Source organism: Megalopta genalis, chromosome 2 (genome assembly GCF_051020955.1).
Source record: "Megalopta genalis isolate 19385.01 chromosome 2, iyMegGena1_principal, whole genome shotgun sequence".
Classification (NCBI taxonomy): domain Eukaryota; kingdom Metazoa; phylum Arthropoda; class Insecta; order Hymenoptera; family Halictidae; genus Megalopta; species Megalopta genalis.
In genome coordinates, this window is record NC_135014.1 from 14,724,453 (window position 1) to 14,748,208 (window position 23,756).

At 44.5% G+C, this 23,756-nt stretch overlaps 1 protein-coding gene across 2 annotated transcripts in view; it reads right to left on the reverse strand.

Moving 5' to 3' along the window:
* The window catches only part of LOC117219237 (kin of IRRE-like protein 1), a 690,910-nt gene that overhangs the window by 433,098 nt on the left and 234,056 nt on the right, over positions 1 to 23,756 (reverse strand). The gene's annotated exons all lie outside the window — the stretch shown is intronic.

Below are 23,756 nucleotides of genomic sequence, written 5' to 3' on the forward strand. Positions count from 1 at the left end.
GCCGAAGGGTGGCCGAAAGGTGGCCGTGGTGGAAACGGTATGGGCAAGACTCACGAGGCGGTCGGTGGCTCGCAGGTTAGATTCTTGTTTCGGTCGTCCACCGTGGAGAAAACGAAAGCGGCGGACCGAATCGAATGGAAACTCGTTTCTTCGAGATAGCCTACCGGAAATTCTCAAAGGAATTGCCCTTCCCGTGCGATATCAAACCCTCGAGCTTTCCACTTACCTGCTCGGAGCCGATCGTCTCCGCAAGCACGATGCTGCGGCCGGTTTACGGCAGCCCGCAGCAACCCGAATTTCATAAGCGGATCTCTTAATCCCGGACCGAGTGCGCTTTACATATCACTGCCCCGGAATCATCCCCCGGCTCGATCGCGTCCGCATCCGAATATTTCGATTCCCCGAGAGCAGAACGCCGGGAACGCCGCGCCGAGCCGCGAGGATCTGCGCACGGTTTTATGCCGGCTCGGTAACAACTTCCCGATGTAACCTGTTATTTATTCGGCTGATCGAAAAGTTTAAGGAATTATTTCGTCCGACCGGTTTCATTTCGTTTTACCGTCCGGCCCGCAATTCCTTCTCGCAAAATAAACTGGTGCTCACGGAACGCGTCTCGAATTTCACCAGTTTTTCAACATGCTGGGAACGTCTCGCAGTATCGCGGAAAATACAATAATCTTTTTATAATTGAATCAAACGACCTGGAATTTGTTCAGATGTTCGAAATGCTAGTTTATCAGACGACGTGGAAAAATCTTTTTGCGGAGATCGTGATTGGGTGAAATAATGAAACGAAATGAGAATGTTTAGCGGACCCGCAACGTGGAGGAAAGGAATTTTCGGACGCGGAAATTCTAACCTTCTCGTGTGCGTGCCGTACGCGACCCATTGTAAAAGTGATGAATTCCAGATCGACGACCTTTTCTGAAATTGTTTTATGAGAGATAATTAATTCTCCCTTCGTTTTCAAGGGCAACGAATCTCCTTCTCCTTTAGCAATTCGGAAACTCGTCGGCTGGGATGACGGTACATCCCTGGCCAGTCAAGTCGAGTTCTTCGGAAAGTTTCAACAAAATATTCTGCACGTTTTATAACGAAATAACGAATGCGAATTTTTTAATGTTATCTTATATCACCATTTTATTATTTGTTTGCCATTATATGCTTCGAATAATAAAAATTATTATGATTTCAGCATGGCAGTCAAAGTGTTAATATATCTTATTCGGTAAATAAGTCAATTATACAAAGGGGGCACTGCATGTTTAATCTCTTCGATCGAGGCTCTTGATATAATTGCGATCGAACATCGCTTACAGGTAAGTTCGTTTGCTCGTACAAATACATCTTATCGAATAAATAAAAAATCAATTATGCCCGAAAACGATGCAAAGCCACAACAATTGGTCACCACAGAGTAAGCAGCTTCGTTACCCCATACCGAGGAAAATTCGAGTTGCGCGCTGGTTGCTCGCGTTCCTACGGAATTCCTCGTGTAAAACGAATTTCTCTGGGAAATAAAAGAGAGAGCGAGACCGGCGCGGCGGTCGAGTTCCGCGCGGGATTCACGGTTCCGTCCCGGATGGCCGAAGCGGGAGAGACACTCGAACGCGTTGGCAAAGCGGGAGCGTGGCTCTCGAGGCGGTTCGCGTTCCGGGAAGACGCGCGCAAGAAACTGGAGAACCGATTAACGCGACTTCTAATTTGCTGCGTCCGCTGGCGATGCCCCTCGAGTTAACGCTGCGCGAGTAGAAGTCGAGAAAGGGATGTTGCTTCGTTCGTCGAGTCGAGTCGAGTCGAGTCGAGTCGAGTCGAGTCGAGCAGGCCAGGGCGACAATGAGCATAGACAATGGCGCTGCTGATACGCTGCTTAGCACGAGGTAAACGGAAGCGGGCGAGGACAAGGAAGAGGGCGAGGCCGAGGGTTACAGCGAGGCCGAGGGCGAGGGCGAGGGGTAGCCAACTTGGTGAGAGAGCCAACCCTGGGAACTTAGTAGAAACGGCGGAGGGGCACTGAGCACACTTAACTCTCCGTAAATAACGGATTCAACCGTCCTCCGCTATCTTATCCGCGCCCCTTTTCAGGCCCTCTCTTCGCACATTCTGTCGCAAATCCATCCGAGCTCGCGAATTGCCACCATAATGTCTGACTAACAACCGATCCCGCTCTGCTCGAGTTAGTTTGCCGGCAATCCGACGAGCCCAGGCTTTGACGATCGCGACGTTTGCACTGCTACAATGAACCCCATTATCCCCTCGGTGTCGCGACGCCCAGTGCTCGCGAACCAGAATAAGAGAACAAGAGAGACAGAGAGCGTGAGAGAGAGAGAGAGAGAGAACTCTTCTCTTGTCTCGCCGACTCGGCCTGTGAAAACATCGGAGGATGAATGGTCCTCGGGTGAGCGCGGGTCGCTCTGAAAGCATCGATCTTGCACGGCACGATGCATCCCTCCGTTAATGCGCGCGACGAATGCTTCTTGTAAACTTCGCCTCGCTCTTCCTTCGCGATGCACCGCGACCCCGATACACGGCGAACGCTTAGCGAAACTTGTACGACCACCGCCGATCCTCCAAGAACCCTCCAACAACGTTTTTCGTCGCCAACTTTAATATTAGCTCTGGAAACGCGTTGCCTCAAATGGACATATTTTTCTGTTCTTTTCACCCTAGAGCCGTCCATCCAATCGTGACGACGAGATCCCGATGTATTCTTCCACGGTTCGCGAAATTATATCAATGTTTGCGCAAGAGAGTCTATGATTCATTTATTCGTTCGAACGTCATCCAACCTTCGATGTTTTTAAAGTCACATGTCTTATCTGCATTTTTTACATGAAACCACACATTTGTGAACACGCACGGTAACAGTTCCTTTTATAAGAAATTCAGTGACTATAATTCTGCCAGGTCTCATACTATAAAATTAAACATACAATAACATTGGAGGACCATATAGTACCAAAATTGTATTATACCATAGTATACAAATTTTAAATAGCAACCAACTTTCTATTGGGTTTATGCTAACCGTTTGAACAAATAAATAATTAAATAAATAGTACATCCACTACAAGTTTCACTCGTGACAAACGTATAGTGATTTTCTGTATCCGTGAGCTTGATTGACGTTAAATAATCATAGTTACCGAATTCCTAATGAAAGGGACTGTCATAGTACACGATTAAAAAGGGTGGTCTAATTAAAATGAAAAATTTAAGTGAGCTACATTAAACCATTCATTTTTTTGTCCTTTGACGTAACTTTAGAAACAAGAAAGATATTTAAATTGCAACAAAGACAGTTTGACTTCTTTGACGATATCTTGGAATCTAATTGCCAGCTCAGCTTGAAATTTTATAGCGATTACTGTTGCATCGTAAGCTATCATATAGCACGAAATTCAGTTCAAAAATCGAAAGATCCGAAACAGCTAATTTTTGGGATCACTATTTTGTTTGCCCCCCGAATACGGAGAGAATTTCCACGGGCAACCCGCGCACGAAGAAGTTCGCCATCGATCACGCTCGGTCGCGAAAGAGATTATTTTTACCCAGAGACGATCGCAAGCTACAAGGATGCGGAATTGTGCATCCCCTGCAAACCGGTTGGTCGCGCAACCCCGTGTTCTCCCCCATGGAATCTCGCGCCCATCGGCGGCGTTTCGCACTATCGAGGCCGGCAGTCGTCACCCACTCGAGGAGAGCCGAGAAGGGACCGGTCCTCGGACAACAATGGCGTTCCCGAGGGATAAGGTGCTATTAATAATTTCGAAGCGACGTCGTTACGCTCGGCGCGCGCGAGGGAGAGCCTCGAGAGTAGCGGCGAGAATCGGCGAGGAAACGGAAGTGGGGTAAGTCGAGCGATTCGCCCGACTCTCCGGGGACCGAGCTCTCAATTAGCCTGCTCGCCTGCGACTGCGATTACTCCAGCGATTACACGGCCGAAACGGCGGCGAGCAGCGAGTTTGTCGAATCGTTTCGCCGAACGATTTCGCGCAGCTACTCTCTCGCTCCGCGCCGGCTCGTTTCAGCTAGCCCCGGCTTCGCGGGCGGATCGAACACGTTTACGAGCACCCGAAAATTCTGGAAAAGAGGTTAATGTTTCATTTGGAGACACCGGCTGGCACGTATCTATTATTTTTACGCGAGGTACGAGACAGTGCCGGCAATTAATCCGGCCTTCCGACGAATTTTACGAGGACCCTGCCGAGACGGGAGCGGACACGCTCGTAAACGTCCCAATTAATTTGACACGGTTCGACTCGAGGGAGCAGCGATACGCGCGAGGCGCCGCGTCGCGTCGGCTTCCTTCGAATTCCGCCGGCTTCCTCGCGGATCTCGATCAATTCCTGGATCTTCGGCATCGGCCCGTGGTTTAATCCCCGCGGCGTGAACTACACCGCTGCGAACCAGAACTATACCGCCTCCGCTTTGTTTTCCAGCGACGTCGAGCCGCTGCTCCAACGAGCTACGCGCGACTCTGATTTTAATGGTCGATCGAGTTTACCGACCGCGAAATCGCCAACTGTGCAGCGACCGTGCTCTTCGCTCCTGCGAGAATTCACGTGTTTTTCCCGTTTTAAAGATCGATCTCCTCGATTTGCTTGACGCGATTCAATCTGAACGCATACACGCGTGGTCAGCCGTATTTCTCAGACTTGAAATTATAGCTTTAGACGGTTTCGCAGATCGGTGATCGGTTCACCAGATTTATTCCCGTTATTCCGTCATTCTACATAAGTTATGCCTTGTTATTGTTATTGAAAACTAACAATTAATTGTTAACTAAATTGAGATACCCGAATGTTATGAAAATTGTCAGATTGTTCAGGTGACAATCAAAGTGTCGTGTCCACAGACTCCAACTCGGTTTCATCATCTTAAACATAGCGATCCGTCTCATTAGACGTATCTGCTGCAAGACACGCAGAACGTGTGCAAGCAGAAAAAGAAATCGACTTTTGTTCCGGCGAAGAGGAACACCAATTTAATCGAAATTACCAAGGAAACTGTACACAACGGAGGGTGGAGACGTCGAAGAAATTGAAATTCGCCGAAATCCCGTGAGTCTGTTCGTTCCTTCGAGCAGAGAGGAGTCTCGTTCGTCCCTCCGGCTGAAACGATCCGCTCGAAAAATAAGGGGCGGGGACCGGTCCTGGGACTCGCGAGCTCAAGACGTACCGCCAGCAAAAGGGAGGAATCTTTGTCGCGGAAATTCAAAGGCATAAAGTGTCGACGAAGCGTCCTGGGAACGCCATCGCGCCGACCCTTGTAAAGACGCTGAATTTTATGAAACGTCGAGGGGATTCGGTGAAAATATGTAAATACGCAATAAAGCGTAAGCCCTCGGTACTCGGCCGGCGTGGCGCGCGGCGTCGCGACGTCTTTCAGGAGCCGACGCGACGCCGCCTTTTCCCTGGAACAATGCGGAATTTAACACAAGGACCTCTCCCTTTTCTGCGAGACTTCGCCGATCCATTCGGAAAATCTTATCAACGCATCCTATCTATTTTATACCGCATAATCTGTTAAGTGCGAACGTTATTCCACTCTTTTAACGCTTTGACTGAAAATCTCGCGCATATGTGGGCGACGAAATTATTTATTCAGATGTGAAAATTAATTTTCACAATAACATACTGTATAGTTTTAATTTTATTGCGATCCAGAAGAATGTGAAACATAAAAACGTAGACAATGTAATCGATGCCACAGAACTTAACTTTTCAATTTTAATTTGATTAACTAGAATACTTCAATTGTGGACTAAAATTCTGTGTTCTCTTTTCATCAATATTTGATCAGTCAAGTAGATATAGGCAGACAAGAAATATACAAGCTTAGTTACCTAACTTTATATCTCGTAACGAAGGTGACCTTGATATCTCGAAGAAAAAGAATAACATAAAGACTAACGTTTTTATGGCATCGTGTATGCCCCATTGAATCATTCAATTCATCCTTAAACCATTTGGTGTATCCTTGAAAATAACAAAGATATTCGAGGTGCAAATGTTAGGAGACTGACCCTGCATATTTTCTTTTTCTATTATGCAATTGTAGCTGCTGCAATCTCTTTGAAAAGTGCGCAAGTTACTGTGATTATACTGCTTGTACTTGATATTTTGTTCGTACTTTTGTTTAAATACAACACTGTTATCAAATATATAATTTAATGAAGAATGTCCGTGTATATATCCTTCTTATCCAGTTCGATGTTTTCGACGAGGACACTCGTCATGAAGAAATAACAGTGGTTTCGATTACGACGAGTCTACACGTCACGAAGAAATTACAACATTTTGTGATGCAACGAGTATACTCGTCACGAAGCAATGACAACGTTTTGTGATGCGACGAGTATACTCGTCATGAAGAAATGAGAAACACTTTGCGTTGTTATGACGAGTATACTCGTCACGAATAAATGACAATTATTTTGTATTGTTATGACGAGTATACTCGTCACGAATAAATGACAATTATTTTGTGTTGTTATGACGAATATACTCGTCACGAATAAATGACAATTATTTTGTGTTGTCATGACGAGTATAACGACAACATTCTGCGTTATTACAACGAGTGTACTCGTCGCAACCAGTTAACAAGTCCAGAAGTGATTACAGTCGAAATACTTCTACGATCGTAACCGCGAAAAAGTAACACAGCAGTTGGTTAATTAAAATTGTTCGCCATCGCTCTTCCTGCGAACGACTGTAGCTTGCCAATGAAGCCTGGACATTTTATCACGCTTACCTATGGTTCTTTGTTTCCGGAACTTAACAACGCAGAACAGATGTTACGCGACTCCTGAATACTAGCAAAATAGTCGTAATTCCCTCGCGCTTTGCCCATTCATTGTTCCCAATGAATTCATTGTTGCTGACGCGGGGCAAATAAATAAATGGGGCTAAGTATCTTAAAGTTTAAGGATGGGATAGGTCTCGATGGTAACGCGAACACCAGAACAGTCGACGATGTCACGAAGTCCGACGGTAGACTGAGGGCTCGGTTAATCGCGATGTAAACAACCACCACCCCCCGCCCGTGCCTCCAGTTTTGCTATCGAGTCATTGTTTAGCCAGAGGATAAAGCCAGGGGTAAATTCCAGACCAAATTCCGGGAGCGGTGCTTCCGAGAATTCTTAGCTTGTTTGTACACCGTGAAAGCCCGCTGCGAGGATCGTGCGAAACGCGTCATTATGAAGCTTGCACCTTTCAACTCGGGGGTACACATTTATTATCCTATTTAGGGCTTCCAGCTATTAATGCCGCGACACGGGAGTCCCGCGCGGGGGGAATCGCTCCCTCGATCGTCTTTTCTTTTTCCTCTGTTGCGTCGCGGCGATAACCTTATTTCCACCGGCGCGCATACGTATTTCCTCGCATACCTTGCCGGCAAAAAGATCCGCGCGGTTTTTACGGGGATATCGTTGCGCGGCCGCGTTCGTTTCTGTCGCGTTTTGTTTCAACGTCGGCGCTCTGAGTTATATCGAGAACGTAAAGCGGCCGGCTTTTCGTTATTATTTCGACGAGCCCCGATATTTGTAAAATGAAAGTACTGGAACAGGATAGGTTTCGGCACTAACAATCAACAGTTATACATTCGTTTAATTCGATTGCCGTAATACAATACGCGGCACGAGCGAACAAATACGAATCGATGCATATAAGTTGTAAATACGCTTTTAGCAGAAAATTTCGTTCCGTTCGGAAATCAGTGAAACGATGCCGGTGCAACACGATGAGAGCCGAACAGCAGTGCAGCCAATCCAAATCGTGCGAATTAACAAAAATCAAATTAATGAGTGCACGCGGTATTTGTAAGCGGGCGTAAACAAGTAATTTCAAATTAAACCGATCGAACGCATTTCCGAAAAACAAGTAGAGAAACATAAAGTGCAGTCAATTTAATCATCGAATAAACAAATATTAATTATTGCAGCAAATTGTCGAAATTGTGCTGTATAATTTTGATGTAATGATAATAATAATAATAATAATAATGCTTATTGCATCGACGAGATGGGCCCGCGGAGCGCACGATACGAGTATAGATAGACAGAGGAGTGATAATTATAAGATAACAACAATGAGCGGAGTTAAAATGGAACAATCAGTGCTAATATGAGAATTAGATAATAAAGGGAGTGTAGTGATATGAGTAATATTAACAATACTAATAACTATAGGAGGAATAATGGTAAGTAATAGTAACATTAATAAGAATAAGAATAATATTAGTGAGAATAGTAACAGTAATAATCATAACAATAACATCCAAATATTTACTTGAACGTTCAAATACTGATGAGAGAACAGAACAGAATTTCATTCTAAAAATTGTATTACAATTTATTTATAATAATCTATACATTTCTATTTAATTTATTAATCTATATATTTCGAATTTCATTCTAAAATACCTGAATTATATGATTCGAGTGTCTTAGTTAATCGAATTAAAATTGAAGAGTTACGTTCTATGGCATCGATTACATGCAATGTTTCAAGGATGAAGTTGAACGGTTCGACGGTTCATTAGCCTGGTCAGTTAGCTGAATTCTTATCATCTGGAACTGATGTTTAACCAAGCACCGTACACCGTCGATTGAATTCGTATCAGCAAAATGAATTGTCCCTGGCATAACAGGGAGCTGCGAGGGAAGGAGCCGCTAAGCAGAGGCCGAGACGTTGCTCGGGATTTCTCGGTGTTCCGTCGCGACGGCAGGACGTACAGCCTGTCTCGAAACGCGTCGCGACGCCTTGCGTCTACTCGGGTCGAGGCGAGCCGAGGCCAGTCAAGGCGAGGCGAGGCGAGCTGTGTGCCGCAGCGTGGATGTCCGACGTCGGTGTTACAGGCTGTGCATTCGCCGTTGCATTGTGCAAAGCCGGCACCCGGCCGCGAGACACTGAGTTACGAGCCACGGAAGGGAGGTCGCGACCACTTCCGGTTGTAATGCAGTTTGCGCAACAATGGGAGCCACAATAGGCCAAGGGAGGCCCACGTAACGCCGCCTCTCCCTTCGGAGACGTTGCCCTTTGACCGAGGATCAAAGCGTCGCTCCCTCTCGAACGTCCGACCCAGCATTATCCTGGCCGGCCGCGACCCTTTAAACGACGGATCCGATCTTCCTGGATTACGCGCCTAATGAAATTTCTTGTTATCCCGTGTTTGTCCTTCGACGTTCCACGGTAACGACCTGGCCAATGGAATCGCTAAACCACTCGGCCACGCTGCACGGACGTTTCACCGGCCCGTTAGGCTCTCCGCCGGAAAATATCCTCGCCATTTTTATCCCCTCAAATTGAGTTACGAACGGAGAATATTTCATAGCTAATACTCCCGAAATTCGTGCTCTCAAGTATTATTAGCTCGGCTAATTCCTGTTCCGTTTCACCACGTTCGGTAGTTTATCCTTGCCCGCGACGGCAGCTACAAAAAGTCTCCCAGCGATTCATTTGATTAATACTCAGGAAAAATGTATTTTCGTCTCGCAACATTAACCTTTTAGGTACGGCTGAATTCTGCGCGAGGCTATTTCTCTGGACGGCAGAGTCTGATATGTACTGTACAGAGTGTCTGTACATTCTGTCTGTATATTGTTAACACTTTATCGACCGCTAGCCTATTTATCGGCTTTTCAATTGCCAATGTTTATCGATCGCTAGCCTATTAATCGGCTTTTCGATTGCCAATGCTTATCGACCGATAGCCTATTAATCGACTTTTAGCTATCGACGGTTTTCGCTTCTTTACTGTTTTGTTAGTAGCTGACCTCCTGTATGCTGACCTCCCCATATCCTTATGAATTATAATTATAATAATTATTATTATTTATTATTATTTTTAAAGGAATAAGCACAACACAATGAATAGCGAAAATTTAGCCGATACTGGGAGCAAATGCGCGCGCGACTAAGCCAGTCCTTACTGAGTGGCAGCCTCAACCACGACCGGACGATAAAGTGTTAAGATACGGATATATTGTTAACAGTTATATCGTTAAGATAAGTCTGTATATTGTAAATCGATGCGAAGACGAAAGAAGTGTGAAACGATGCATACGAAGACGATTATTTGGTTCAAACGATGAGCGAGCGAGCTACTAGAGCAAGCCACTATAGTGGCGCGTCGTTCAGAGAGATGACATTCGCGGAAGCCACTATAGTGGCGCGTCGTGCCTAAAAGGTTAAAGGTCCGGCCTCAAGTCAGACCCGTTCAACTAAGAATGATCGTCTGCAATTTTTTCGTAGCCTGAAACATTGATGAAACTTTTCGTTACTTTTCATACATATACTTTCATATATCAAGATACATAAATATTTCTCTGGTTACATTTTGGCGACGTGTATTGGATACCGTTTTCTTTTTTATTGTTTTCGTAATAGAATCACGCGTTGTGCGAACCTAAATCCTGTCTTAAAAAATGAGAAAAGAACGGTGATGTGTAACAGCGCAAAATTTACATTTCGATAAAAGTCACGCCTTTGTTTTCGGAACCGCGTATTATCGTTGCTTGTGTATTTTATTAAAGAGGAGTTAGGTTCATGCGCGACGCGTAGTTTACTATTACGTAGAAAACTCCGTTTTATTTTCTGTTCTAGATCGAAGGAAAATAATGCTAGGTTGCGCGTCGATCGACACCGTCCGCCGTGTTGTTCGTGAAGTACAAGATATATTATTCCAGTAAACACAGATAAAATGTAACGGGAAAAGAGTTAACGGATCTTGAAATATCAAAGAGTATGTATGGAAAGTGGCGAAAACGCGTTCGTCCATGTTATAAAATTGCCGAGAATCATCTCTATTCTAACGGTTTTACATTAATGCGGATTATCATCGATGATAGAACGTAGAGTGGCCCACAAAAGTATACGCCTTTTAAGACGCAATAAACGCAATAATTTTTTAAACCGGACTAAACGAGTTGAACTTTTTTTCAAATGTTAGAGAGTCCAATTTACTAGACAATGACTAAAATGTCGAAATTGTCAAAAATCGGGGCAAAAGTGCGATTTTTGCGTATAAGTTACCGAGATCTACGAAACGCATTTTTTTTTATTTCCTCTATAGCCTCAGATATAAGTGTCCAAAAAACATGATTCCTTTTTTAGTTTTTTTTTTTCGTCATTCCAAGTAACAGCGAAATTAAGGAAACGCATTTTAGTCATCGTCTAGTAGTCCATCTGTCGTCTAATGAATGTTCAAGTCGTTTGGACCGGTTTGAAAAATGCTATCTAGTTTTGAAAGGCGTACGATCACTTTTGTGGCGCACTGTACCTATTCCATATTCTCCGGGCCATCTTTCAAGTTTCGACAAGGTCGACTCTCGAACACGTTCCCCTCTCGGATGAAATTTTTAAGAACGATTTCTCTCCGTACGTAACATTCGACGAAATTTGGATCACTATTCTTCGAGGAACGTTTCGTCTATCGTCGCGGACAGAGGAATTGCCATCGAAACGTTCCACTCGTTTCCGTGGAGAAATTGTCTACAGGAAAACGGAGAAGAAGAGGAAGAAGATGATGAAAGTGATGGAAGAGAAGAAAGAAGAAGAGGAAGAAGAAGAAGAACAAGAAGAAGAAGACGAAGAAGAAGAAGAAGAAGAAGAAGGAAAAGGAGAAGAAGAAGAAGAAGGTGGATTGCTTCGAGCTGGAAAAAAAGTCGATTCCAGGAGACGAAACTCTCCGGAGCAATCCGGGGCTGCGTTCGTATTTTGTTTGCGACGTTCGCGTAAGTTTCAAGCGGAATCAATGGCGAAATAAACGTGGACGTCGGCCGACACCGTGAAATTGAATTAATCCTGAATTAAGAAATGGCGAGTGAGCTCGCGCGCGCGCGCGCATGTCGGCAGAGTACGAGCAAGCCGGATAGAAGAGTCAGCCGGTAGACGAGGTAGAAATTCCGCTGGCAAGACGAACACCGGGGACGAGACGACCAACGAATAGACTAGACCGGCTGCGAATGTTCTTCGCGAAACTTTAAATAACGTTTGTAAACTCCCGGCAAAGTAATTCGCGCAAGAAACCCGGATTCGCGGAATTCGCGGTGAGTGCTGGCGAATCGAGTTTCCCAACCGGTGCGTCAAATAATGCCGCATTTTCACGGACGATTATGGCCCGACGAAGGGACCGGCGACGACGGGTTCGGACCTCGGTTCGGAATCCATTTGGACATTGTCCGAATGCGGTACCAGTGATGTTCTACTTTTTTTTTCCTTTTCGAAAGAAGATGCTTCTTTGGCAATTTTGAGAAATTAACCTCTAGACATATACCATTTTCTTCGCAGTTGCTGCGATTAGAAATTTGTTGGTGCAACAATTTCTTAGAAGGGAACGAAAATTGATGATTATTGTGTACCTCAATTTACTTGAACGCTTCAATTTTGATGACAAGAGATCAGAATTTGATTTCAAGTTTAAAGGACAGGATTACATCTATACTCAATAGGTCTCTACTAGAAATTTTCATGACGAGTTTGTACTCGTCAATGTACGGCGAGGGGTTAAGGGGATGTTCTGGAAGAAAACTTTAAGAAGACAAGATTTCTTTCTCTTACGTTTTTCACTTGCCACGATGCTTCGAGAATATGCATTTAAAAGGAAACGAAATGCTAAACATTACCAAAGCTGCAGGCCTTTAAGTGTCAAGTGCATAGTTTTTTTTTTCATTACGCGGGACATTAAATACGTTAAAATTTTTCCTTATTAAAGAACATACTTTTCTGCAGGCAATGAACCTTTAATATCCCAAATTTGTACAAACTTACAAATTTTTAAGCGATGTGGAATTGTGGCAAATTGATGAAAAAAGTGATGTTCGAGAAACGATTTTTTAATAATTTCGTAGGTTCATTGCCTCATATCTATTTTTACTATAAAAAATCAGGTCTCATCTTATCCACTTTTGTTATAATAAGTCAGATATTAGCTTATGTACTTTCGTTATAAAAAATCCTCAAAATGTCCCTATTTCTTGCTCCCGAGCGTTTTCTGAATGTCTGTGTGGGTAGATATTAACAAAAGATTTACAGAAGCGAATATCTGAATGTAATAAACGTTCTTACCTTTTCAAAAGCTGCAGATTTATAATGTATAATGAAATATAACCGTAATACCGCACCCGCCGATCGATACTATATGTAGAACTTACGTCAATTTTCCTGTATTCTTTCCGTGATCGTTAACGATCTAGCTGTTGATGCGACCTTGCTAAATAAATAATTTAAAAAAAAGAGAAGAAATATGCTGGAGATCAGCAGAATGAACTAGATGCTGGAGTTTTCGACCACCTGGTGTCTAGATCTGGGTCATTAATTCGTTAACCCGTTGCACCACGGTTTCAATCAACATACTGCAATCGCTTAAATTTGACGTATCTATTCGGTCGTTATTGTTGTCATACGTTCAGCGTCAAAATTACTCATCGTTAGCACTAGTTTTACGGAACGCGTCGAAACGGCGTTTATCAAATTAATCAGTTTACAATGATTGAAATCGTAAAAGTACATTTATAGGAAATTTACTGAGATTTCGTTCCATTGGGCACGTATCGTGATAAAAATCGCTAAATATCTGCATTAATATGTGCTTGTTATTTCGATGAAGCAATACGAAGCAACTGCTCTCACAGTGCTTCGTAAATCTAGCGTCGAAGCTCGACTATCGGGTAACGTTTTAATTAACCGCATCCGAAATGACGGATGTGTGAAAGGTTCGATACACCGATCCCCTCCGTCCACGCACGTACAACCTACGCGGTGGTTATCACGGACCGTTGCGAAACAATTACCAATAGCAATTCGATGGCCATTTTTGTGCCGGACGCGGCGGCGTTCCTTTTAGCCCGACACTGTGAACCGCACTTATTCCGGCGATCGGTTGACCTAATGGTTTTACAACGTCCTGGATTGTAAGCGGTTCGTTAAATCGGCGTTCGCTGTTGTCGCGGGGGAACAAGCAGACATTCCGCAGATAGGATTCGCAGGACTACGGGTAGCCATTGTCGATGGCAGGAGGTTTGATCGCGGCGAGTAGTGGTAGTGGTGGTCCATTGATGGCAGATTCGGTCCCCTATCTAGCTCGCCTCAGCTTCGGTATTTGCTTGTTAAGTGACAGTATTGACGCGTGCAACAAGCAAATATCAATATGTCGTCGGCCGGCGTACGTATGTACGTCCACTAATCGAGGATCGGTTAATTGCTTTCGTTCGGACGCGACTATCCCCCGTAGTCCTGGCCCTCCAAGCTCGCTCTGTTCGCAAAGCGGGTCGCTCGATCGACCTAGATGCACGCAGGCGAATCGCGCCGCGTCGCGGAACTTCCCCGGCGTACTCGTTTTATCAATTAAAACGCGATTTAACGGGATAACAAGTTAATCAACGTCTAGCTGGCCCGCGCGAAGTACTTAACCACCCTCGACTTCGGCGACAAGACGGATCAGCGTTTTTCATTAAGAGCCGTTAATTAACAGTGTCACATTATTTCGCGATGGGAGAACAGTCCGCAACTTTTCGAACGCTCGCGTTTAATTTATGAACGACGAGGCAGCAGCCGCGTTACGCCGCGGCAGAAATTATTTTACGTTTCGCTGCATCGCGGCGGGATTTCGAAAACGGTGCGTGCGTTTTAATTGGATTGCCGGAGGCCGACAAAGATGCGAGTCTCGAATCCTTGCAGAAATACTCTGCGCGCGAGCTGGGATCGAGATGTATTTCTTTACATTTTTGGGGGGAGGAGTGGGGGCGGAAATGAAACGCCGATGTTGCGAAAGAGGGAGGGATTTTGCGTATTTTTTAAATGCAACTTCTGCAATTCTTTTTAACGAAAATTCTTTTAAACTAGATGAAGAACGTAGAGGCCTTTTTCAGAGGCCTGCACTTTATTGCAGCTCCACTGACTACGAGGACCCACTAAACGAACCCCAGCAACGAAACCAGGCAGACGGTCCGGAAAAAGCGGGTCCTCGAGTCATTCCTTTTAAAGTTCTTTTCTGTTAAACTTGGCTTTCTCATATAGTTATATTTGGCTTTCTACAGTTATGTATATACCGGGCCGGACAAAAATATTTTTAAAACGTAATAACTTTAGGAAAACTGGACTAAGGTAGTGGAGCTGGTTACCGTGGAGTGGCCAATTTTTTAAATATAACGTAATAAAATAATAATAACGTATAATAAAAAATTTTAAATATAACGTCTATATATATAAAGTCAATTATGCCTACAAACAAACCAAAAGCACAGCAATTGGTAACCTCGCAGTAACCGCCTTCGTTACAAATAACATGAATTTTAGTTTTAGATGCTAGGAGGATCACACAAGGAGAATAAACAATGACTAAAATACCTTCTTTTAATTTTTCAAAATGCATTTTTCAAATTTCCATTATAGGCTCGAATGAAAAAGTTAAACAACGCGAGTTGTTTTTATTCTTCTTTGTCATTCCAAGTAACAGAAAAATGTATAAAAAGTATTTTAGTTATTATTTAGTAGATTAGTCCTTCTATCATCTAACAACAAATGCAAATCGTTTGTTCCAGTTTTAAAAAAAGTTATTGTTTTAAAAAAGTTATTATCCTAAAATTGGCTAGGTTAAATACGAAACAATAAAGACATTAGAAGAACTTAAGGATGTTCTTACACACTCGTTAATTTATCGAAATTATTAAACGAAGGTGTACATTTTTATTGAACTTCTGCTCTTCACAATTCATTAACACAATTTTTATTTCGCACAAAGATCCGCAATTTTATTATCACGCTAAGATTCGCGAATCAACATTGTAACGATTGTTTAAAAAAAAAGTCTTTTATTTATCGAACGATATTATCCCATCACCTTTCCACCTGAAAAAGTTTGAAGCTCGCTTACGAAGAAGTTCGCAGATGCTGCGCGGACGCGTTAACCGCAACGATCTCATAGACAGCGCGCGGTTCGCGCGAGGTCCAAACGGAAGAAAAAAGACTCGTCCGTGCATTCTGATGCGGGGATGGTGTCGGCGGGAAACGGTCTGGAGAGCGATCCCGTTGACGAATTTTCAGTGTGGCAGCTCGATGCCGACTGACAGACCGTTAAACGCCGGTATTAGTTTATGGAAATAACAAGCGAGAGCTGAGTCGATACGTAGGGAAATCGCACGGTACAAACGGCGTACAACGTCACGCCGTGTCAGGAATATCAGAGCGCGGATAAAGCGCCGGTGAGTTGAGTGTGTTGGGGGCCGACGCGACGGGACGCGCGTGTGCCACAACCGACACGAAGCGTTGCGAAGCGAAGCGACGCAAAGCGACGAGGGTGTAGCAGCGCGCGCGCGCGCGCGCGAGCGAGCGAACTCTAGTCTGCCCGGTTATTCGCGTTATGCCTACGCAGAATGAATCGTGACGTTATCACCGGTGATGGAATTAATTATCGGAAAGCGCGAACGGTCAATTATTCACGGTTTTAATTAGCACACCGCCGCGTCGGACGGACCGCTTCTGTCGGCCGATCGAACGTTGTCGTTTCCAAGAGCGCTACAATGTCACCCGCGCGGAACATCCTCGCAGCCGACCGACTTCGGAAATCGCCTCCCTTCCTCGCGACCGGTGTCCGCCACCATCCGCTTCCATCCGCCCCGATCCGACGCGGAGCGACGCCGAACGACCCGACGCGGCTCGACGCGGTGCGGCGCGTCAAATGGAGTTTCGACGTTCCCCGCGCTTATTTTCCGTTTTGCCTCGACCGTTTCGTTAGCGCGAAATAAAACGAGCCGCTATGTCGCGCGCGCGCCATCGCTTCGTTGCAACTTCCGTCGAAACTGAGCGATAACGGCAGATGCGCAAATTGATCCCGCTAGTCCGCCGCGTATATACATACCTGTATGTGTGCGCGCGCGTTGGTGGCCGCGTGCACGCGCGCGGAACACGCCGATCGAAAAAGTGGCTGACATCGCATCGACGCGATATTTTCGCTGAAGCGTTTAACGAAACCGAGATCAATGGATCTCCGCAGCGGATTCGAGATCGACGTTTTTCGCCGCGAAAACCTGCGCAACGTTGGAAGAGAGGGGGAGAAATAGAGAGAGCGAGAGAGAGAGAGACGGGCGCGGAGGTTGGACGCGCGTGTTCGGAGCGACCGCGTCGCGCACGGAAACGGTCTTTTGTTCGAGATTCGAGTGAAATCGATCGCGAAATAGGTTTTCCACGCTAGTTACGGGGTCACTTTGTTTTCAGCCGGTCAGCTGCACTTCGCTTTCTATGGACGAATAAAATGGTTCTTCGCGTCGCGCTTCGCTGCGCATTTTCTTCGCAACCATGTAACCCGCCAATTACCACGACGGTGATCGCCATCTACGGTGGGATTAACCTTGGGCACTGCCAAGGTTAATCTTCTCGGCATTTTTATGCAGCCTGTACCAAGGGAATATGTTTATTCCTATCGCGCGTGGGGATCGAATAGTTCCTTAACGTTTTGCGAGTTAGCTTCGTAAACAGGATGCTTCGCAACCCCGCGGAAAGAAATCTGACACCGTCGCGTCGACACGCAACTTCGGCGACCAATTAGCGTCACGCCATTTTTCAAAAGCTCAGGGTAAAGTGGACTGCTTCGCCACGAATTTTCCGGATTTGCATACTTTCCTCGATTGCGTAACTCCTCGTGATTACAAGTTTCTGTCATTTGAGACATGTCGAACGTTCGGAACGCTGTAGGCTAGAGGGGCAAATTACAGCCTTGCCTTACTCAATCGACGTTCCATAACCACTTGCACTATTTCACGAGTCCGACCAGTGATGAAAATTTGAGGCCAAACTTGAATATCACGAGTCAGACTCGTTATCGATATTTCAGGCCAGACGTGAATATCTCGAGTCTTAATCTCGGGCCAAAGTTATTATATATAAGTAATATAAATAATATATATATAATAATATATAACTACCGAAATTAAAATTAAAAACAAATAATTCAAATAAACAATCACTGTTCGATTTTTTGTAATCTTGACACGTTTTACCATTACAATTAAGATTGTGATATCTTGCCTGGAACCATTTAATTTACCGAACACTGGTTCGGTATTTTCTTAAATTGCTTTATAAACTTTACAGAAAACTTCACGAATTCAGTATCAAAAGATTGAACTAACTTCTATGGTAATTTAAGAACTTCCATCCATCACGTGTTTAATGTTAACACATAAAGGATAGATTCAATTTAAATATAAAAATCAAATATGATTTATTCGATAAAAATATAGAGTTAATTATGCTCGAAAACAAACTGAATGCACAGTAACTGGCTAGCCCACAGTAACCGGCCGCTAGCTCTCGGTCCGCAATCGTTGGCGCAGCCTGTAACAATTCGCTCGCGTTCAGAGTGCATCTGCATTCGGCCGCGGCGGTTCTTCGTTCTGGGTCTCCGTTCTGGCTCGTTTCCGTATCGCTGGCGTCGCGACGCGGCAGATGCGTCCGCGTCCACAACGAACAGTCAACCAGCCAGCAGTCAACGAGCCATGGCTGCACGTGCGCGCATTTCATCCAGATCGCGGTTCATCGTCGCGCGAAAAACTCGGTTGATGCAGTGATGCGGCCATTAAGGCGGTCCGGTTGAGCGTGGCTCTCGCTCCCCGCGTTCAAGTTTTTCACGGCACACGAACGCGGCACACGATCGCGATCCCGATCGCGATTACTATCAAGCGAGACGAGCTCTCTCCCTCGCGAATGACAGCCCCCCTTCCCTCGCCCTCCTCGCGCTCGTTCGCGACCGAACGAATAAACAGGACACTCGCCCCGATGCGACGGGACGCGACGCGATGCGACGTAACGGTAATTAGACGGGATACACCGGTTGTGTCATTTCAAATTGACGTATCCGTTTTACAATAACTTGTGCAAGAGACGCGGGGGCCGCCGCTCTCCCACGTAGTGCACAATATGTTTCAATTACGTACATCGCGCCACTGAGAACGGTTATTTTCATATATCGCGAGCTGATTTCTCGTCGGCGTCGGGACCTCGTTATCCCGATTCTCCGTTCCTGTCCTGGCGATCCTGTAAATCTGCCAATTTGTCGAATTCGACAGAATTTACTGATCCTTCGAAGTCCGTAATCATCTTGCTCGTTAAATGATATATGCGTAATTCGTGTACAAGTTCCTCGTTGATCTCTCAAGCGGATTAATCTTACAGAAGATTCTCTCGATCGTTTCGCTGACTCGATTCGACAAATTCCTGTTCGGACAAATTTCTGCGTCAGACGGACCCGGAGTCGCGAGTCTTTTGTTTTAGAACGCGATAGAGATCGTCGACAGAAAACCGTGGATTATACATGCATCAGAAAGCGTTTTATCCGTTCATTTATTTATGTATTCACTCGTTCGCTGGAAAACCGTTTAATACCAAAGGTTTGGACTTCTTTAGAATTGTTCGATTATATCCGTTTTCGCGAGTACGTGGCAGAGTTCGGCAACATTTCTTTCGGATGACCGATGAACGATAAAAGCTAACGAATAGAATTTCATTCGACGCTATCGAACAAATATTTAATCGAATAAAAATTTATCTAGATCGTAATTTATCCGAATGAAATTATATTCGAATAAGAATTCATTCGAATAACATTTTATTCGGGCAAGAATTTATTCGTACTGGAATTCGTACGGAAAATAATTTAGCTGAATAAAAATTATAGAATGTAAAGTATGTTTTTATCGTTAATCGATTTATTTCGAATACATTTATTCGAATAAAACATTTTCCAAATTATTCGAATAAGTAGATATAACAATTTATGACGAATAATGGAGATTATTCGAATAAAATATTCGGCTAAAGGGAATTCGTTCGAATAATTGTCTTAAATAAATATTTATTCGAAATACATAAAAATATCGGTATTGAAATGTTAAAATTAACAAATGTTATGTCATTGTATGTATTACGAGTTGTCTTCCGGGAATTCGAGTCAAAGGAGCCGCGGCGCATGCCGCAACACACGTGTTCACCGAACCTTAGCATCGGCTTGGCGAGAAAATCGATAAATTACAGGTCCGCGGCAAAATAGCACCGCGTCAATTATGGGATAGCAAGATTTCGTCATTCGGAGAGAGAGAGAGAATACCGTAATCAGAAAAATGACCAACTCTGTTTTTTAGCTAGGTGCTGGGCAGGTGATGTGAGCGTTGAGAACGCTTCGCGCACGAACGCTTTCCGCGGATTGTTAACGCGCGATTAGAGGATGCCGGGTCTCATCGGCGATCGGGTGGAACGTCTCGATGCGTAATCGCGAGACCCGAAAGACGGGTCGCGATAGCCATGAATCGGGAGGGTCGCCGGCACCGCGCCATGCCGGGTCCGGTCGCTAGGCGTCGATGCGCCTAGATGGTGCGGAACACTTGGTTTACGAGCTGGCACACTTGTCCTACGGTGGACTAGCTCGCACGATAATTTGTGTTATCGCTCGTAATGCCGAGCCACCCTTCGGACGAACCATATTTCGTGTCCCCTAGCTCCTGCCGAGTTACGAGCGACTCGTCCCTCTTCGCTTCGATCCTCTCCTCGTTTTTCCAGAGCCCCCGATTCCTGCCGCTCGCTCTACTTCCGCGGCACCTGCTCGCCTCTCTTCGCTCTCTTCCCTCTCTTCTTCTCTCTAGCTCTCTCTCTTTCCCTCTCTTTCTCTCGCTCTCTCTCTTTCCCTCTCTCTCTTTCCCTCTCTTCTTTTCTCTAGCTCTCTCTCTTTCCCTCTCTTTCTCTAGCTCTCTCTCTTTCCCTCTCTTTCTGTCCCTCTCTCTCTTTCCCTCTCTTTCTCTTGCTCTCTCTCTCTTCCCCACTCTTTCTCTCGCTCTTTGCGTTCCCTTTCACGCCGAGACGCCTTCACGGCCGTCCATCTACAGTTTCCACAGGCTGGCTCCAAACAACGCACAGTGATCTGGGAATTCGCTTTCTGTGTCAAAAGTTCAATTTTTCAAATTTAACCGCAGGCTGACTAAAGTGGTTTCATTTTGAACCGAATTGTTTACGTGACTGGACGATTTAAGATATAGAAAAGATATAAAAAAGTAAGATATAAAAAAGTAGTTCAAAGGGTCAGAGTTTCAGAGCCGAAAAATGTCCGGGGGCTATTTCTGATTAAGCGGCAAGCAGTTCGTGATCGTTAATGAGCCGAGCCGGTTCGATAAACGGAGCATCGTCGGTGACGCGACTCGTGTCTTGCACACCTGACGCAACGTTCCGGCGACGCTGAGGTAACGAGAAAGATACCGGTGGAACAAACGAGCCGGAAATAAAGGCTGGACGTTACAGCTCGTCACTGAGGCAGATTATGACGGAACGAAAGAAGCCCCCCGCCACTGCCTCTGGAAACCGGGAAAGCGTGAAAGATCGCTTTCCTGCGCGAAAGTACTTTCCATTTAATCGCAAAGTGCTCCGCCTACTCTGCGAAACCCTCCCTGGGAGAGAGGGGGTGGCGAGCCGAGGAGGAGAATCTCGCCAAGCCGAGCCGCGCCGAGAGGAGTCGAGGCGGGATGCCGACGGCTCTGCCCTACTAATTCAATCAGAAGATGAAATTAACTATTTTGTCCCGGGAGCAGACTTTTCGCGAGACGCAATTACAACCGGCGCGGTCTGGCTGCTTCAACAAGCAAGTTTGTGTCTTTCTGCCAAAGTGTTTCCACTTTGCGTCCAAAGAGTTCGTGATCTCAGAGCGAAATTATTTGTGTAAGAATGTGGGTGTGCATGTATGAATGCGGTAAGACGGTGGTGGCATCGTGAATGCATTGTTGCGCGAGTGAATGTATGTATTCATTAACGCCGGTCTTACGGAACCCGTGAAAATGACCGGTCACTAATTTTTTAATTTACGATTCTTCAGATTCTGAAGATACATTTATGATTTATTTATTCGACACATGCGTTACTTGTGGCAAATATTACAATAACACTTATTAATAATCAGAGTAAACGCCTTTATAGTTAGTTTTATAAATTATACGCTTTTATAAACATATAAAACAGCTGCTTTTAGTGCTCCGTAAAGTTAGCGTTAAAGACTCTAGGTTTGATCCGTCTCATGGTCTGAGAACACAATATACAAGGTGCTCTAAAATTGTGGTATTTCCGGGAAATGAGCGGTTATGTTAAGGTTAAGTTGACATTGACCAATGAGGGGCGAGCTCGACTGGCGCGAAGTGACCGAGTCAACGAGCGAACGATGCCCAGTACCGCTTATTGGCTCGACTGCCTCGCGCCAGCTGATCTCGACTCTCATTGATTATCGTTTTTCGTTAATAACTTGTAAATAAAGCCGTGGACTGCATTTGCGCAAAGGAAAAAGTTGCTTCAAACGACCTTAGGGATCCCTCATTTCCTGGAAGTACCATAATTTTGGGACACCCGGTATATTTAGCTACCTTAGAAAAATCTATGGTTACAAAGAAGAACGTCGCAAGTCGCACGTTTTCACTTCCGAGATATTGTTGCTTAAAGTTCTGATCACTAATTTCACTTCGTATTGATAGTGTTTCAAATTGCATAATCTTGTTGACTTCACAGAATTCGTTTTCACTATGTTTTCTTCTTATAAGTATGTAAATCCTATATGATACAGTTCAATTAATGTATTAGTGAGTTTATTAATTAATATTATAATTATTATTAATATTATATGTAAGTTTTCAACATGCATATATGTTACTAAGATCTGCGAAAGATATTTTTTAAATTTTCGTTATAGGCTCAGTTAAAAAAATGAAAAACGAGATATTTTTCTTTTTTCTTTTTGTCAATCCAAATAATAGCAAAATTTAAGAAAAAGCATTTCAAACATCGTCTAGTGGACGAATCCCTCTATCATCTAAAAACAATTCAAGTCATTTGGTTCAGTTTTCAAGTAATTTTATTGCGCTTTAAAAGGTGTTCGAACACTTACTTTTGTGGGCCACTCTATATAACACACCGCAGCGAAGGCACGTGTCAGTAAAAGTAATGACCAACTCGACTTCATTAATTGCACTACTTACAACTAGGAACCTGGCAGTCAGGTGTACATGTTAGATAACGTGATACGCTACCGTGTAAGATTCGTTTGCCAAACTACATAATCCTGCGACAGGTGAGAGATAAACAGAATATGAACGGACACCTATCGATATTCATTGCGAGCGTGGCGTCACACCTTCTTTGACAAAAATTAATTATTCAATTTATTTATAAATACTGTATCGCAGGGGTGTCAAACTCAAAAGCTAACTTGGGCCAAATAAACAATGCTTAACTTTAGGTGGGCCGCAAAAAATATCAATGTTCATAGAAACAAATATTTTTATTTTGACTATTGTAATAAACACATATATAAAGTTAAATGATCGTTTACGTCCTGATACTTGACATCAAAAATGTTCATCTCGGGCCGCGAGTTTGACACCCCTGCTGTATCGTAACGGAGTACACCGTCCATTGTGTGTTATTGTTAAATAAATTGTACCGTTGATTATCCGAAACCATGAAATCGTCTGGAATTTAGAGCGCGACGACGAGGTTAAACGCAGACCCTTTTTTCTTTTTAATCTCTCAATGAAAATAGCGAATCCATTTTTGAGATTAGTTCTGTAAGGGGTTGGCCTGCTAGCGCGGGATTCCATTCGTCCTCTCGTAACGTTCACGTCGGCGATTCCGCCGATTAGGTAAAGGAACGATCGACCGAACAGTGTCACGGTTTTCCGGGCGCATTTTAACCGAATTGCAGTTAGACGGGATATCGAACCAAAGGCTCCC